Here is an 18,255-nt window from a genome sequence, read left to right as displayed (position 1 = left end):
ATCCCACCAAAACAGCACCCATTTTCAAATGCCAGATCTGCATGCGACTTCCAGTCAGACCCTGGTTACAAAATACCATGTGCATTAAAGGGGTACGCTGCCCCTAGACATCTTATCCCCTATCCAAAGGATAGGGGATAAGATGTCTGATCGCGGGGGTCCTGCTGCTGCACCGGTGTTCCTTTAGAGCTTCGGGTGCAGCGCCGGAGGCTCGTGACGTCATGGCCACACCCCTTCATTGCAAGTCTATGTAAGGGGGCGTGAAGGACATCACGTCCACTCCCATAGACTTGCAGTGAGGGTGTGTGGCCGTGACATCATGAGCGGGGCATGGCCTTGACATCACAAGCATCTGCCTGGCATCACCAGTCATCCGGCACGGATTGAAGTTCGCTCCATGCACCGGACGGCTGGGGTGCTGCAGCCGTGATCCCCACGATCAGACATCTTATCCCCTATCCTTTGGATAGAGAATAAGATGTCTAGGGGCGGAGTACTCCTTTAACTGACAAATATCTTGTCCAGTTTGTGCTTAGCAGTATATGAGAAGTCTTGGATGACCATCATGTTGGTTACTATGTGCAGCACCACCTGTTTTATTTATTCTTCTTCTTTTCTACTTTATAACTTGTTTGGTGACCACGTTTACCAGGTAAATTCATTGCCATTTAGTGGTAATCGGAGACTGTCTTTACAACAGTGGATCTGATATTGAAGCTTAGCAGTCCGCTAATCCTCATAAAGCAGCTCTAAGCTGCCAACATATCTGAAGCTTGCCTCTGGAAAATCAGGGAAATCAGATCTCTGTACAAATTTAGAAGCAGCTTATAAAAAATATATTAACATTTGGGACTCTTTCACTCCCCGGGACACTTTAGCAGTGTCTGACATTGGCTTTGGTTCGTTTTGTTTCTCGGCTGACCTCATATTACACATTGATGTCTCTGGTGTGTTACAACCTGTGAAGGTTGAATGATCCACCTGTTTGCGCTCATTCGAGGGTCTATAAGAAGTGACATATGAGCCAATGTGTGAAGAATGTCAGAATATATATCATCCCTGGATTCTCCATTTGGATTTGAGTGGACTCTGGGGAGAAGGAGCTGACTTACTGTAAATACGTCTTTACGGGATGCAGCTGAATATTCTCAGGAGTCTATGGAGGCCGAGCGTTTATCATTGTGTGCTATACAATTTATCCTCATCTAAAAATAGGGTAACATGTAGTGTAATAGTACAAAGCTGAAGTGGAAGCCAAGTGGGCCAAGTAGTCTGTCACCTTCAAGATGGCTGCCTCTTAAGAGGAAGAGCTTATGGGAGTTGTCTTGAATACTTTACAAATGGCTTATGTTTGGACTAACGTCATGCCAAGGTCATGATAATCAGGAACCCTTACAAAAGTTGATGTTCTCTTGGCCTTCTTGCCTCTGGTTATTTGGCCACAATGCCAGAAATAAAACTGGTGCTGGAAAGCAAAAGAACTTCAAAGCAGAACCATTAAAGGGGTACTCCAGTGGGAAACCATTTTTTTCATATCAACTGGCTCCAGAAAGTTGAACAGATTTGTAAATGACTTCTATTTAAAAATCTTAATCCTTTCTGTACTTATCAGCTGTTGTATACTACAGAGGAAGTTGAGTTGTTCTTTTCTGCCTGACCACAGTGCTCTCTGCTGACACCTCTGTCCGTGTCAGGAACTTTCCAGAGCAGGAGAAAATCCCCATAGCAAACCTCTCCTGCTCCGGACAGTTCTGAAACAGACAGAGGTGTCAGCAGAGAGCACTGTGGTCAGACTGAAAAGAACTACACAACTTCCTCTGGAGCATACAGCAGCTGATAAGTACTGGAAGAGATAAGATTTTTTAATAGAAGCAATTTACGAATCTGCTGTATTAAAAGAGGAATATTCAGTCTGCAACAATCTATGTGAAAGTTATTCTAGCCTTCCGCTGTCACGATTCGGCAGGCTGGAGGTGGATCCTCTGTGCCAGAGAGGGATTGGCGTGGACCGTGTCAGTGGACCGGGTCTAAGTTGCTACTGGTATTCACCAGAGCCCGCCGCAAAGTGGGATGGTCTTGCAGCGGCGGTAGCAACCAGGTCGTATCCACTGGCAACGGCTCAACCTCTCTGACTGCTGAGATAAGCGCGGTACAAGGGAGTAGACAAGAGCAAGGTCAGACGTAGCAGAAGGTCGGGGCAGGCGGCTAGGTTCGTAGTCAATGGTGATAGCAATTGGTCAAGAACACAGTAGAGGTAACACAGAGTAGCTTTCTCAAGGCACAAGGCAACAAGATCCGGCAAGGGAGTGCAGGGGAAGTGAGGTATAAGTAGGGAGTGCACAGGTGGAAACTAATCAGGAAGATTGGGCCAGGCACCATCATTGGTGCACTGGCCCTTTAAATCTCAGAGAGCTGGCGCACGCGCGCCCTAGAGAGCGGAGCTGGCGCGCGCGCGCCCTAGAGAGCGGAGCCGCGCGCGCCAGAGCATGACAGCCGGGGACCGGGACAGGTAAGTGACTTGGGATGCGATTCGCGAGCGGGCGCGACCCGCTATGCGAATCGCATCCCTGCCGGCAATGTCAGTGCAGCGCTCCCGGTCAGCGGGTCTGACCGGGGCGCTGCAGGGAGAGAAACGCCGCGAGCGCTTCGGGGAGGAGCAGGGACCCGGAGCGCTCAGCGTAACAGTACCCCCCCCCCCTTAGGTCTCCCCCTCTTTTTGTCGGGGTGTCGCTCCACCTGGGACGAGGACATTGGGAGCGATTGTAGAGTCTCCTTCTGGGGGACAGTGAAGTCCTGGGCAGGCCGGTCAGAAGGAGTGGGAATGGGGAGGGGGGGCAGAGGGTGAGGCTTGGCACAGTCCTGATAGGCCTTGGGGAGACCAGGCACAGGAGGGGACACTGAGGCCCGATAGACGGGGCTGGGAGCAGACAAGAGGCATTTCTTGCGGCAAGCAGGACCCCAATTCTCGATCTCCCCGGTGGTCCAGTCAAGGGTGGGAGAATGGTGCTGGAGCCATGGCAGACCGAGAAGGACTTCAGATGTGCAGCCGGGCAAAACCAAAAATTCAATCTTTTCAAGATGTGGTCCAATGTTCATAAGCAGAGGCACTGTGCGATAACGCACAGTGCAGTTCAACTTGACTCCGTTGACTGAAGCAATGTAGAGCGGCTTGATGAGACGGGTTACCGGGATGCAGTACCTATCAAGCAAAGTACCTATCTGGATGCAGTACCTATCAAGCAAAGAGGCCAGAATAAAATTTCCAGAAGAACCAGAGTCCAAGACGGCCACGGCAGAAGGAGAAATCCGTACGGGCACAGTGAGACATGGAGAAGCAGACTCCGTACCCAGAGACGCCAGAGCCACATGAGCAGGTTGCGTGCGTGCATTTTCCAGACGTGGAGGACGAATCGGGCAATCCACCAAGAAATGTTCGGTACTAGCGCAATACAGACATAGATTTTTATCCCTACGGCGAGACCTCTCTTCAATAGTCAGGCGAGACCGATCTACTTGCATAGGCTGCTCGGCGGGAGGCACAGGGGTAGATTGCAAGGGATACCGAGAGAGAGGTGCCCAGGGATTAAGGTCTTTTTCCTGGCGGAGTTCCTGGTGTGTTTCTGAAAAACGCATGTCAATGCGGGTGGCCAAATGGATAAGTTCATGCAGGTTGGCAGGAATCTCTCGTGCGGCCAGCACATCTTTGATGTTACTGGATAGGCCTTTTTTAAAGGTCGCGCAGAGAGCCTCGTTGTTCCAAGATAATTCGGAAGCGAGAGTACGAAATCGGATGGCGTACTCGCCTACTGAAGAATTACCCTGGACCAGGTTCAGCAGGGCAGTCTCGGCAGAAGAAGCTCGGGCTGGTTCCTCGAAGACACTGCGAACCTCAGAGAAGAAGGAGTGTACAGAGGCGGTGACAGGGTCATCGCAGTCCCAGAGCGGAGACAGACAAAGCCTTCCCAGAGAGGAGACTGACCACGAAAGCCACCTTCGACCGTTCTGTAGGAAATTGGTCCGACAACATCTCCAAATGAAGGGAACATTGCGACAGAAAACCACGACAGAGTCTAGAGTCCCCATCAAATTTGTCCGGCAGGGACAAGCGGAGGTTAGGAGCGGCCACTCGCTGCGGAGAAGGTGCAGGAGCTGGTGGAGGAGATGGTAGCTGCTGTTGCAGATGCTGTAGCTGCGACTGAAGTTGCTGTACCATGGTGAACACTTCCGACAGCTGGTGACTTAGATGGGCGATCTGTCGGGATTGCTGGGCGACCACCGTGGTGAGGTCAGAGACAACTGGCAGGGGAACCTCAGCGGGATCCATGGCCGGATCTACTGTCACGATTCGGCAGGCTAGAGGTGGATCCTCTGTGCCAGAGAGGGATTGGCGTGGACCGTGTCAGTGGACCGGGTCTAAGTTGCTACTGGTATTCACCAGAGCCCGCCGCAAAGTGGGATGGTCTTGCAGCGGCGGTAGCAACCAGGTCGTATCCACTGGCAACGGCTCAACCTCTCTGACTGCTGAGATAAGCGCGGTACAAGGGAGTAGACAAGAGCAAGGTCAGACGTAGCAGAAGGTCGGGGCAGGCGGCTAGGTTCGTAGTCAATGGTGATAGCAATTGGTCAAGAACACAGTAGAAGTAACACAGAGTAGCTTTCTCAAGGCACAAGGCAACAAGATCCGGCAAGGGAGTGCAGGGGAAGTGAGGTATAAGTAGGGAGTGCACAGGTGGAAACTAATCAGGAAGATTGGGCCAGGCACCATCATTGGTGCACTGGCCCTTTAAATCTCAGAGAGCTGGCGCGCGCGTGCCCTAGAGAGCGGAGCCGCGCGCGCCAGAGCATGACAGCTGGGGACCGGGACAGGTAAGTGACTTGGGATGCGATTCGCGAGCGGGCGCGACCCGCTATGCGAATCGCATCCCTGCCGGCAATGTCAGTGCAGCGCTCCCGGTCAGCGGGTCTGACCGGGGCGCTGCAGGGAGAGAAACGCCGCGAGCGCTTCGGGGAGGAGCAGGGACCCGGAGCGCTCAGCGTAACATCCGCCTCCCCCCCCCAATCATCAATAAGCCTTGGGTGCCCAAGACCCATTTGTTATAATTTATTCCTTTTCAAAGTTTCTTAGATCTTTATGCTTGTAGTTTTTTCTGCCTCCAAAACGTCCACCCTCTATTATTACAGCACCCCCAAAAGGACAGCGAAACAGCCCTATTAATGCAGATTAGTATATACACAGCCTGTAGAAAAAATATATGAAGAAGAAAAATAATGCAATATAAATATATAAAGAAAGGCGGTGTGAGGCCGCAGAAACGTCGCATTGTTTGTAAGAGGATGGAATAAACCTCACACTTTTTTTGATCAAGATCTTTTTTGTGTGCTGCGACCTTTTTCCTATATATATATATATATATATATATATATATATATATATATATATATATGTGTGTGTGTGTTCCTATTTGCAGAGGTTGTCTCTGCTACTAAATAACAAAATGGCAGAGCAATGCAAGTACCAGTTTCTCTAACTCAGTGGTCTCAAACTGTGGCCCTCCAGATGTTGCAAAACTTCAACTCCCAGCATGCCTGGTAGGGCTGCACGATATGGGGAAAATGTGCGATTGCGATTTTGGGCCTAAATATTGCGATTTTGATATGCAATGCGATATAATAAAAAAAAATGGTGAAATCCCCCCATTTCATGTCCAATCACCTCCATTTCACATCTCCCCCTTGTCACATTCTCCCCCCCGTCACATTCTCCTCCCCCATCACGTTCTCCTCCCCGTCACATTCTCCTCCCCCATCACGTTCTCCTCCCCGTCACATTCTCCTCCCCCATCACGTTCTCCTCCCCGTCACATTCTCCTCCCCCATCACGTTCTCCTCCCCGTCACATTCTCCTCTCCCATCACGTTCTCCTCCCCATCACATTCTCCTCCCCCATCACGTTCTCCTCCCCATCACATTCTCCTCCCCCGTCACATTTTCCTACTGTCACATTCCCCCCTTTGTCACATTCCCCCCTTTGTCACATTCCCCCCTTGTCACATTCTCCTCCCCCCTGTCACATTCCCCCCCTTGTCACATTCTCCTCCCCGTCACATTCCCCCCACCTTGTCACATCCCCCCCCCCTTGTCACATTCCCCCCCTTGTCACATTCACCACATCCTTCTGTCACATCCCCCCTGTCACATTCTTGTATTCTTGTACTGCAGCAATACACTGGGTTTCCCGAGCAGATTTCAAATCTACCGCGGGACCCGGGAAACCTAGTGTATTGCTGCAGCACAGGACCTTTACCCATCAACCAATCACTGGCTTGACACGTGACACCACTGCGGCCAGTGAATGGCTGAAAAGGGAAAGGTCCTACTGCCTGTACCAAGAAGAGAGGAAACTCGCACGGAGACGAATCTACAGGGACCGGGACTAGGTGAGCAGAAGGTTTTTTTTATTTTTCTTCCTGCGCCCTTAGCTCAGTGATTTTCTAGCAGGGTGCCTCCAGCTGTTGTGAAACTACTACTCCCAGCATGCCCGGACAGTCTTTGCCAGTCCGGGCATGCTGAGAGTTGTAGTCTTGCAACAACTGGAGGCCCCCTGTTTGGGAAACACTGACTTTTAGTATTTAAATTAGTTTTTACCTGCTCTGGCCGCCCCCGCCACGGGAGCCAGCCCGAGCAGATAATCTCATGTTTTTCCGGGGGGCCGTATCGCTATATCCCAAAAAGCAAAAATCGCGATTCGATTGCTTTGTGCAGCCCGTTGTCTGTCCGGGCATGCTGGGAGTTGAAATTTTGCAACATCTGGAGGGCCACAGTTTGAGACCACTGCTCTAACTTCTCTTTTACTAATATTTGACCATCTGTAGTTTTCAGGTAGAATTCTCTCTAGTTGACAACCACAATAGTCACTTTGTAGACAAAACATAAAATAGAAATATGAAGTCCCAGTCGCATATAAAAAAAAATGTACCAATGTCGTGTATAAATCTAGAAATCTGCAAAGAATGTGCTTGTGAATAACAGGTTAAAACCAATCCTGACAGCAGATGCGGTGCGGAGGTACGTCACGTTCCACATATGCCTTTTTCATTAGGAATGTTTGCACGTTGATATACAGATGGCATTTTATTCTCCTGGCAATATTTACTTCAACCTGTTTCTTGCAATTACATTTTAATTTGCGGATTCAACTGCTGGCACTTGGCACATGTGGGGCATTTCTCATTAGTTATGTGGCTGAGAGGACTTCATAGCATGTGCCAGCAGAGGGCAGCACAACACAGTCATTTCATAGAAACCTTTTACTCTTTTCTTCTACTTTAGAATAGAAGGGACGGGTCCGTGTATATGTAAATAGTCATTTCACTGGAGGGATGAATCTACATTTTTGTGCTACTCATTCAGACTCGAGGGAGATTTATCAAAACCTGTCCAGAGGAACAGTTGCTGAGTTGCCCATAGCAACAATCAGATCGCTTCTTTCATTTTTGAAAAATGAAAGAAGCGATCTGATCGGTTGCTATGGGCAACTCAGCAACTTTTCCTCTGAACAGGTTTTGATAAATCTCCCCCAAGGAAACTAATTGAATGTAAAGTGACAGGGTCGGCTTTTTCGGTGGTTTATCAACTGTTATCTTTTTTATTTCTTTTTTTTTTTTTAATTGTCGCAAAATTTGGTGCAATCTCATGCCAGCCAGGACCATCCATAGCTTTCATTAGGCCAAACATAATACATAATCTACTAGTGAGTACATTTTGGTCTATGTTATCCCAGTAAACATCTTATTTGAGGTATAGAAAGGTGTGGTAGTGTCTTTTTTTTTTAGCCCTCAAATCAAATAAGATGTTTATTGGTGCAAACCTGGCCAAAAATAGTCACGTAATATTTTGAGTTGGTAAGTGTGCCTCCTGTCCCAACCTATGTATTTTGTGATGCTTGTCGGAGTGTTATAGTATGGTGGTGTTACATATATAGTATGGTGGTGTTACATATATAGTATGGTGGTGTCACATATATAGTATGGTGACGTTACATATATAGTATGGTGGTGTTACATATATAGTATGGTGGTGTTACATATATAGTATGGTGGTGTTACATATATAGTATGGTGGTGTTACATATATAGTATGGTGGTGTTACATATATAGTATGGTGGTGTTACATATATAGTATGGTGGTGTTACATATATAGTATGGTGACGTTACATATATAGTATGGTGGTGTTACATATATAGTATGGTGGTGTTACATATATAGTATGGTGGTGTTACATATATAGTATGGTGGTGTTACATATATAGTATGGTGGTGTTACATATATAGTATGGTGGTGTTACATATATAGTATGGTGGTGTTACATATATAGTATGGTGACGTTACATATATAGTATGGTGACGTTACATATATAGTATGGTGGTGTTACATATATAGTATGGTGGTGTTACATATATAGTATGGTGGTGTTACATATATAGTATGGTGGTGTTACATATATAGTATGGTGACGTTACATATATAGTATGGTGGTGTTACATATATAGTATGGTGGTGTTACATATATAGTATGGTGGTGTTACATATATAGTATGGTGGTGTTACATATATAGTATGGTGGTGTTACATATATGGTATGGTGGTGTTACATATATGGTATGGTGGTGTTACATATATAGTATGGTGGTGTTACATATATAGTATGGTGGTGTTACATATATAGTATGGTGGTGTCACATATATAGTATGGTGGTGTCACATATATAGTTTGGTGGTGTCACATATATAGTATGGTGGTGTTACATATATAGTATGGTGGTGTTACATATATAGTATGGTGGTGTTACATATATAGTATGGTGGTGTTACATATATAGTATGGTGGTGTTACATATATAGTATGGTGGTGTTACATATATAGTATGGTGGTGTTACATATATAGTATGGTGGTGTTACATATATAGTATGGTGGTGTTACATATATAGTATGGTGGTGTCACATATATAGTATGGTGGTGTCACATATATAGTATGGTGGTGTCACATATATAGTATGGTGGTGTCACATATATAATATGGTGGTGTTACATATATAGTATGGTGGTGTTACATATATGGTATGGTGGTGTTACATATATAGTATGGTGGTGTTACATATATAGTATGGTGGTGTTACATATATAGTATGGTGGTGTCACATATATAGTATGGTGGTGTCACATATATAGTATGGTGGTGTTACATATATAGTATGGTGGTGTTACATATATAGTATGGTGGCGTTACATATATAGTATGGTGGCGTTACATATATAGTATGGTGGCGTTACATATATAGTATGGTGGCGTTACATATATAGTATGGTGGCGTTACATATATAGTATGGTGGCGTTACATATATAGTATGGTGGCGTTACATATATAGTATGGTGGCGTTACATATATAGTATGGTGGCGTTACATATATAGTATGGTGACGTTACATATATAGTATGGTGACGTTACATATATAGTATGGTGGTGTTACATATATAGTATGGTGGCGTTACATATATAGTATGGTGGCGTTACATATATAGTATGGTGGCGTTACATATATAGTATGGTGACGTTACATATATAGTATGGTGACGTTACATATATAGTATGGTGGTGTTACATATATGGTATGGTGGTGTTACATATATGGTATGGTGGTGTTACATATATGGTATGGTGGTGTTACATATATGGTATGGTGGCGTTACATATATAGTATGGTGGTGTTACATATATAGTATGGTGGCGTTACATATATAGTATGGTGGTGTTACATATATAGTATGGTGGTGTCACATATATAGTATGGTGGTGTTACATATATAGTATGGTGGTGTTACATATATAGTATGGTGGTGTCACATATATAGTATGGTGACGTTACATATATAGTATGGTGGTGTTACATATATAGTATGGTGGTGTCACATATATAGTATGGTGGTGTTACATATATAGTATGGTGACGTTACATATATAGTATGGTGGTGTTACATATATAGTATGGTGGTGTCACATATATAGTATGGTGGTGTCACATATATAGTATGGTGGTGTCACATATATAGTATGGTGGTGTCACATATATAGTATGGTGGTGTTACATATATAGTATGGTGGTGTCACATATATAGTATGGTGGTGTTACATATATAGTATGGTGACGTTACATATATAGTATGGTGGTGTTACATATATAGTATGGTGGTGTTACATATATAGTATGGTGGTGTCACATATATAGTATGGTGGTGTCACATATATAGTATGGTGGTGTCACATATATAGTATGGTGGTGTCACATATATAGTATGGTGGTGTTACATATATAGTATGGTGGTGTTACATATATAGTATGGTGGTGTTACATATATAGTATGGTGGTGTTACATATATAGTATGGTGGTGTCACATATATAGTATGGTGACGTTACATATATAGTATGGTGGTGTTACATATATAGTATGGTGGTGTTACATATATAGTATGGTGGTGTTACATATATAGTATGGTGGTGTTACATATATAGTATGGTGGTGTTACATATATAGTATGGTGGTGTTACATATATAGTATGGTGGTGTTACATATATAGTATGGTGGTGTTACATATATAGTATGGTGGTGTTACATATATAGTATGGTGGTGTTACATATATAGTATGGTGACGTTACATATATAGTATGGTGACGTTACATATATAGTATGGTGACGTTACATATATAGTATGGTGGTGTTACATATATAGTATGGTGGTGTTACATATATAGTATGGTGGTGTTACATATATAGTATGGTGACGTTACATATATAGTATGGTGACGTTACATATATGGTATGGTGACGTTACATATATGGTATGGTGGTGTTACATATATGGTATGGTGGTGTTACATATATGGTATGGTGGTGTTACATATATGGTATGGTGGTGTTACATATATAGTATGGTGGTGTTACATATATAGTATGGTGGTGTTACATATATAGTATGGTGGTGTCACATATATAGTATGGTGGTGTCACATATATAGTATGGTGGTGTCACATATATAGTATGGTGGTGTCACATATATAGTATGGTGGTGTTACATATATAGTATGGTGGTGTTACATATATAGTATGGTGGTGTTACATATATAGTATGGTGGTGTTACATATATAGTATGGTGGTGTCACATATATAGTATGGTGACGTTACATATATAGTATGGTGGTGTTACATATATAGTATGGTGGTGTTACATATATAGTATGGTGGTGTTACATATATAGTATGGTGGTGTTACATATATAGTATGGTGGTGTTACATATATAGTATGGTGGTGTTACATATATAGTATGGTGGTGTTACATATATAGTATGGTGGTGTTACATATATAGTATGGTGGTGTTACATATATAGTATGGTGACGTTACATATATAGTATGGTGGTGTTACATATATAGTATGGTGGTGTTACATATATAGTATGGTGGTGTTACATATATAGTATGGTGGTGTTACATATATAGTATGGTGGTGTTACATATATAGTATGGTGGTGTTACATATATAGTATGGTGGTGTTACATATATAGTATGGTGACGTTACATATATAGTATGGTGACGTTACATATATAGTATGGTGACGTTACATATATAGTATGGTGGTGTTACATATATAGTATGGTGGTGTTACATATATAGTATGGTGGTGTTACATATATAGTATGGTGACGTTACATATATAGTATGGTGACGTTACATATATAGTATGGTGACGTTACATATATAGTATGGTGGTGTTACATATATGGTATGGTGGTGTTACATATATGGTATGGTGGTGTTACATATATGGTATGGTGGTGTTACATATATAGTATGGTGGTGTTACATATATAGTATGGTGGTGTTACATATATAGTATGGTGGTGTCACATATATAGTATGGTGGTGTCACATATATAGTATGGTGGTGTCACATATATAGTATGGTGGTGTCACATATATAGTATGGTGGTGTTACATATATAGTATGGTGGTGTTACATATATAGTATGGTGGTGTTACATATATAGTATGGTGGTGTTACATATATAGTATGGTGGTGTTACATATATAGTATGGTGGTGTTACATATATAGTATGGTGGTGTTACATATATAGTATGGTGGTGTTACATATATAGTATGGTGGTGTCACATATATAGTATGGTGGTGTCACATATATAGTATGGTGGTGTCACATATATAGTATGGTGGTGTTACATATATAGTATGGTGGTGTTACATATATGGTATGGTGGTGTTACATATATAGTATGGTGGTGTTACATATATAGTATGGTGGTGTTACATATATAGTATGGTGGTGTCACATATATAGTATGGTGGTGTCACATATATAGTATGGTGGTGTTACATATATAGTATGGTGGTGTTACATATATAGTATGGTGGTGTTACATATATAGTATGGTGGCGTTACATATATAGTATGGTGGCGTTACATATATAGTATGGTGGCGTTACATATATAGTATGGTGGCGTTACATATATAGTATGGTGGCGTTACATATATAGTATGGTGGCGTTACATATATAGTATGGTGGCGTTACATATATAGTATGGTGGCGTTACATATATAGTATGGTGGCGTTACATATATAGTATGGTGACGTTACATATATAGTATGGTGACGTTACATATATAGTATGGTGGTGTTACATATATAGTATGGTGGCGTTACATATATAGTATGGTGGCGTTACATATATAGTATGGTGGCGTTACATATATAGTATGGTGACGTTACATATATAGTATGGTGGTGTTACATATATAGTATGGTGGCGTTACATATATAGTATGGTGACGTTACATATATAGTATGGTGGTGTTACATATATAGTATGGTGGTGTTACATATATGGTATGGTGGTGTTACATATATGGTATGGTGGTGTTACATATATGGTATGGTGGTGTTACATATATGGTATGGTGGTGTTACATATATGGTATGGTGGCGTTACATATATGGTATGGTGGCGTTACATATATAGTATGGTGGCGTTACATATATAGTATGGTGGCGTTACATATATAGTATGGTGGCGTTACATATATAGTATGGTGGTGTCACATATATAGTATGGTGGTGTTACATATATAGTATGGTGGTGTTACATATATAGTATGGTGGTGTCACATATATAGTATGGTGACGTTACATATATAGTATGGTGGTGTTACATATATAGTATGGTGGTGTCACATATATAGTATGGTGGTGTTACATATATAGTATGGTGACGTTACATATATAGTATGGTGGTGTCACATATATAGTATGGTGGTGTCACATATATAGTATGGTGGTGTCACATATATAGTATGGTGGTGTTACATATATAGTATGGTGGTGTCACATATATAGTATGGTGACGTTACATATATAGTATGGTGACGTTACATATATAGTATGGTGGCGTTACATATATAGTATGGTGGCGTTACATATATAGTATGGTGACGTTACATATATAGTATGGTGACGTTACATATATAGTATGGTGGCGTTACATATATGGTATGGTGGCGTTACATATATGGTATGGTGGTGTTACATATATAGTATGGTGGTGTTACATATATAGTATGGTGACGTTACATATATAGTATGGTGGTGTTACATATATGGTATGGTGGTGTTACATATATGGTATGGTGGTGTTACATATATGGTATGGTGGCGTTACATATATGGTATGGTGGCGTTACATATATAGTATGGTGGCGTTACATATATAGTATGGTGGTGTTACATATATAGTATGGTGGTGTTACATATATAGTATGGTGGTGTTACATATATAGTATGGTGGTGTTACATATATGGTATGGTGGTGTTACATATATAGTATGGTGGTGTTACATATATAGTATGGTGGTGTTACATATATAGTATGGTGGTGTTACATATATAGTATGGTGGTGTTACATATATAGTATGGTGGTGTTACATATATAGTATGGTGGTGTTACATATATAGTATGGTGGTGTTACATATATAGTATGGTGGTGTTACATATATAGTATGGTGGTGTCACATATATAGTATGGTGACGTTACATATATAGTATGGTGGTGTTACATATATAGTATGGTGGTGTTACATATATAGTATGGTGGTGTTACATATATAGTATGGTGGTGTTACATATATAGTATGGTGGTGTTACATATATAGTATGGTGGTGTTACATATATAGTATGGTGGTGTTACATATATAGTATGGTGGTGTTACATATATAGTATGGTGGTGTTACATATATAGTATGGTGGTGTTACATATTTAGTATGGTACAGTATGGTGGCGTTACGTATATAGTATGTATGGTTGCATTGTTTATTTAAGTTATAGTGGTAATATTTATGCACAGTATGGTGGCAATATATATATATATATATATATATATATATATATATATATACTTCCTGCGAGTCCCAATTTATGTATTCTATTTGCGCTCCTGTTGATCTGTGAATCTGCTATTATTTTAAAACTTCACAAACTTCAGATCCCAAATCTAAAGCTACTGTCACATACAATGTCTGCCCCACTGCACAGTGAAATATAGTATATTGTCTATATGTTAACATATGCCACAACCAATAACCATCTACCTCATAAGTTTAACCAAACCAGACAATGCGCCTTCTATTATCTGAGCTGGAGCCAAATGTTCTCTCCAGCCTATAGGTGACTTTTTGGAAACTGCTGATTCTATTAATGCCTTTGGATTTCAATAGATTTCTTAACATTATTATTACAGCAAGGTATCGCATGAAACACTTATGTAGGCTCACAAATCCTTTTTTCTTCTTGTATGAAAGGCTATGGACACTGTTGACATGGAAAAAGATGTTGACACATTTAGGATAGGGGCACACGGGAGCTCATCCGCAGTGTTATTGACGCTGCGGATACGCTGTTGGCAGTCACAAAGCCATGGCATGGCGAGCTGCTGCTGCCATAGCTCTGCATCTCCGCTCGTGACTACTGGCAGGAAATCCGCAATGTCAGATATACTGTGGATGTGCTCCTGTGTGACCCTACCCTTAAAGTACGTTCACATGTACAGGATCTTCTGCATATTTTCTGCAGCTGATTTTGCTACCCTTTGAAGTTAATGGTTTGCAAAGTCAGCTGCGCAAAATATTCTGCAAAAATATACAACAGAACCTGTATGTTTGAACATACTCTTAGGGCAGTGTTTTCCAACCAGGGTGCCACCAGTTGTTGCAAAAGTACAACTCCCAGCATGCCCGGACAGCCAAGGGCTGTCCAGTCATGCTCGGAGTTGTAGTTTTGCAACATCTGGAGGCACCCTGGTTGGGAAACAAGCCTTAGGGTGTATTCACACGTACAGTATCCTGTGCATATTTGATGCGCAGGATTTAAAGCTGCAGATTTTATGCTGCAGAAATCAATGTAAACTAAATCACTGAACTCAGCATCAAATTTGCAGCTTCAAATCCTGGGATTAAATATGCGCAGGATACCCTTAAATGGGCACTGTCAGATATAAAAACTTTTGATATGTTGTAAAACATGCAAAACCAATAGGTTTTGCAATTGCTTTCATAAAACATTTTTTCAGTATTTCATACTGAAAAAGCCAGTCAAAAAATGTCCTCCCTGCCTCCTGGGATACATACGAGCCTGGCTTTGTCCACTCGTCATCACCTACTTCATGGACCCACTTCATGATTGACAGGTCTGCAGATCCAAAGCTGCTGTGATCGGCTCCTTCACTGTCTGTGTTACTTCATGTGTGAGGAGAAGGGGGGAGGGGAGGGAGTACTCTGCTGCCTGTGAGCAGATGATGAAAGAAGATGGTGACTGAAGATGGGGACTGAATGGAGGATTTTTTGTTTAAAAAGTAAGTGTCCCTGCATGTATATATGTGTGTGTGTATATATATGTATGTGTGTAAATCTGTGTTGTCTAGGTAATGTGCATGTGTATGAACAAATGAAGTCAATGTGTGTGTGTGTGTACAGGGGGACTACAATCATATGCCTCCAGCTGTTGCAAAACTACAACTCCCAGCATGCCTGCACAGCCAATTGTTAGTGTACGGCGCATGCACCGCTTACTGTGTACTCCCGGAAGCGGCATCCCCCCCCCCCGGCTTCTTACTTATCAAAGATGGCTGCGGCAGTGAAGCCGAGGGTAATGCCGCTTCCGGGAGTACACAGTAAGCGGTGCATGCGCCGTACACTAACATGGGCAAAGGAGCAGGGGGGGTTATGAATATTGATGAGCCGAAGATGACATCAGCGTGCCCCAAGCTCGGATCGGAGCTCTGCCCAAGGCCCTCATTAGCTTAAATAGAAAAACGTGATTTGCGGCGGAATGGCTGGGCAAATCTGGACAATGTGAGTAGCGTTTTAATCAGCATCACCCCCACTAAAAGCCTATGTAACAGGTTTAATGCGGGTGATACTACTGACAGATTTCCGTTAATGGCACTAAAAGTGAAAAAAAAAAAAAAACCTTAACGTCCGTTTGTAATGGAGCCTCACACGTAGTGTGAAAGTAGCCTAATTCCGCCAAAAGATAACATGTACATGGGAATTTTGGTGAATTTTTGCAGCAAAATTTTCAGCCACTGAAATTTTACAGTATGAATGGGTCACACCAGTGCTAGATTATTGCAGCGGAATTCCTGAGCAGAATTATCTGTGGAGATTCCATAATGTGAACAAACCCTTGTGCTGACAGACCCTGATGCTCGATATTCCCTTCCCCTCTGCTGCATAGGCTGCTTGGCTTTCTCTCCACTCTTGTACACAGTACCTTTCACTCTGCTGTTGTTCCCCGTCAAGAACGGCCGTTACAGTCTCTCTGTTTTTTTTTTTTTGTGTGTGACTTTAATGCCCATTCTCGTAACTGGGAGAAATGGGCAACAACGGGTCCCGACGGCTTCCATTTATGATTATGGGGGCTGTCAGGCACCATTGTTTTTTGACGGGACTAGCGTGAGAAAAAGACGGTGCAAGTAGTATTTTTTTTCACCCACTATTATCCCCCCTGACGGCCATCACACTACTGTGTCATAACGGTAGTGTGAATGTAGCCTACGTCACATCCTGATGACATGAGAGCTCTGACTTTTGAGAGCAGTCGTGAGAGCTGTATGTAATCTGCCAGCGCATGCGCTCTACCGACAGAGCACAGCGCTCACGTGACCGGCAACTCCACGTCACTAGGACATGGAGTTGAAGAAAATGAATATGCAAATTGCAGTTGTAGCATTATGAGCTGACGGATGGAGACAGGGGCGGCATGGAGCTGACGGATGGAGGCAGGGGTGGCCAGCCAGCGGAGCCCCGCCTCCTGTGCGTAATTAACTGCATTGCGCAGCGGAACTTCTGCAGCCCATATCTCTGGAACAAGTGGACGGAATTTAGTTAGTAACACCTCTTTGGACTCCTGGTCACCTACACTATAACCCAGTGTTTTGGGTTTAGAGTGGGTGATCAGGAGGACAGTTTTCCTTTAATCAGTCCAATAGAGTTAGAATGAATACATGCCCGATTGCTGCTACTTTCAAACATAGGACACAGGATTTTCCTACTTTTGATGTGTGGTCCTAGTGGTGGGGTCACCAAGCATTCAGATACTTATCACCTACCCTGTGGATAGGTTATAAGTATTGTTTGTGAGTATACCCCTTTAAGTAATACCGATATGCAATTTATTTGAGAGGAGTGATCAGAATATTACAGTTTGATGTAATTGAAGGAATTTTTGGCAATAAAAGACAATTTTCTATAAAGCCTTAGCCACAAAATCTAATAAATTGTTAATAACGCTATCATTATGTAGAATTTTGGAATAACACTGTGTTTCTGTGCTGTACTTGAGTTCCTTCGGTTCCACAATTTTGCAGCACATTTTATTTTTGGTTAATGAGATGTCAAATTAATGGCTGTAAATTGGGTGAATTACGTGTTCCCATTTTCTTGTGGTTTTCTTGTACATTAAAGAACAGTCGAAAACCAGAGCATTGTGAAATCCATAATTGCCTAGTGAAATTGTGCCTGTCCTCACAAAGAAATCAATAAGAAATGCAGCCATGTGGCATGTGCGGGAGGCGGGGGAGGGGCCTCTTGTTTTCTTTTAAACTTTTTTATCTG

General features: G+C 42.4%; 1 protein-coding gene across 3 annotated transcripts in view; it reads left to right on the top strand.

Annotated features, from left to right (window-relative positions):
* Positions 1-18,255, top strand: part of JAZF1 (JAZF zinc finger 1) — a 332,763-nt gene that overhangs the window by 64,521 nt on the left and 249,987 nt on the right. The window lies entirely within an intron of this gene.

The sequence above is a fragment of the Hyla sarda genome, chromosome 5 (assembly GCF_029499605.1).
Source record: "Hyla sarda isolate aHylSar1 chromosome 5, aHylSar1.hap1, whole genome shotgun sequence".
NCBI lineage: Eukaryota > Metazoa > Chordata > Amphibia > Anura > Hylidae > Hyla > Hyla sarda.
This window is presented reverse-complemented; position numbering and strand designations above follow the sequence as displayed.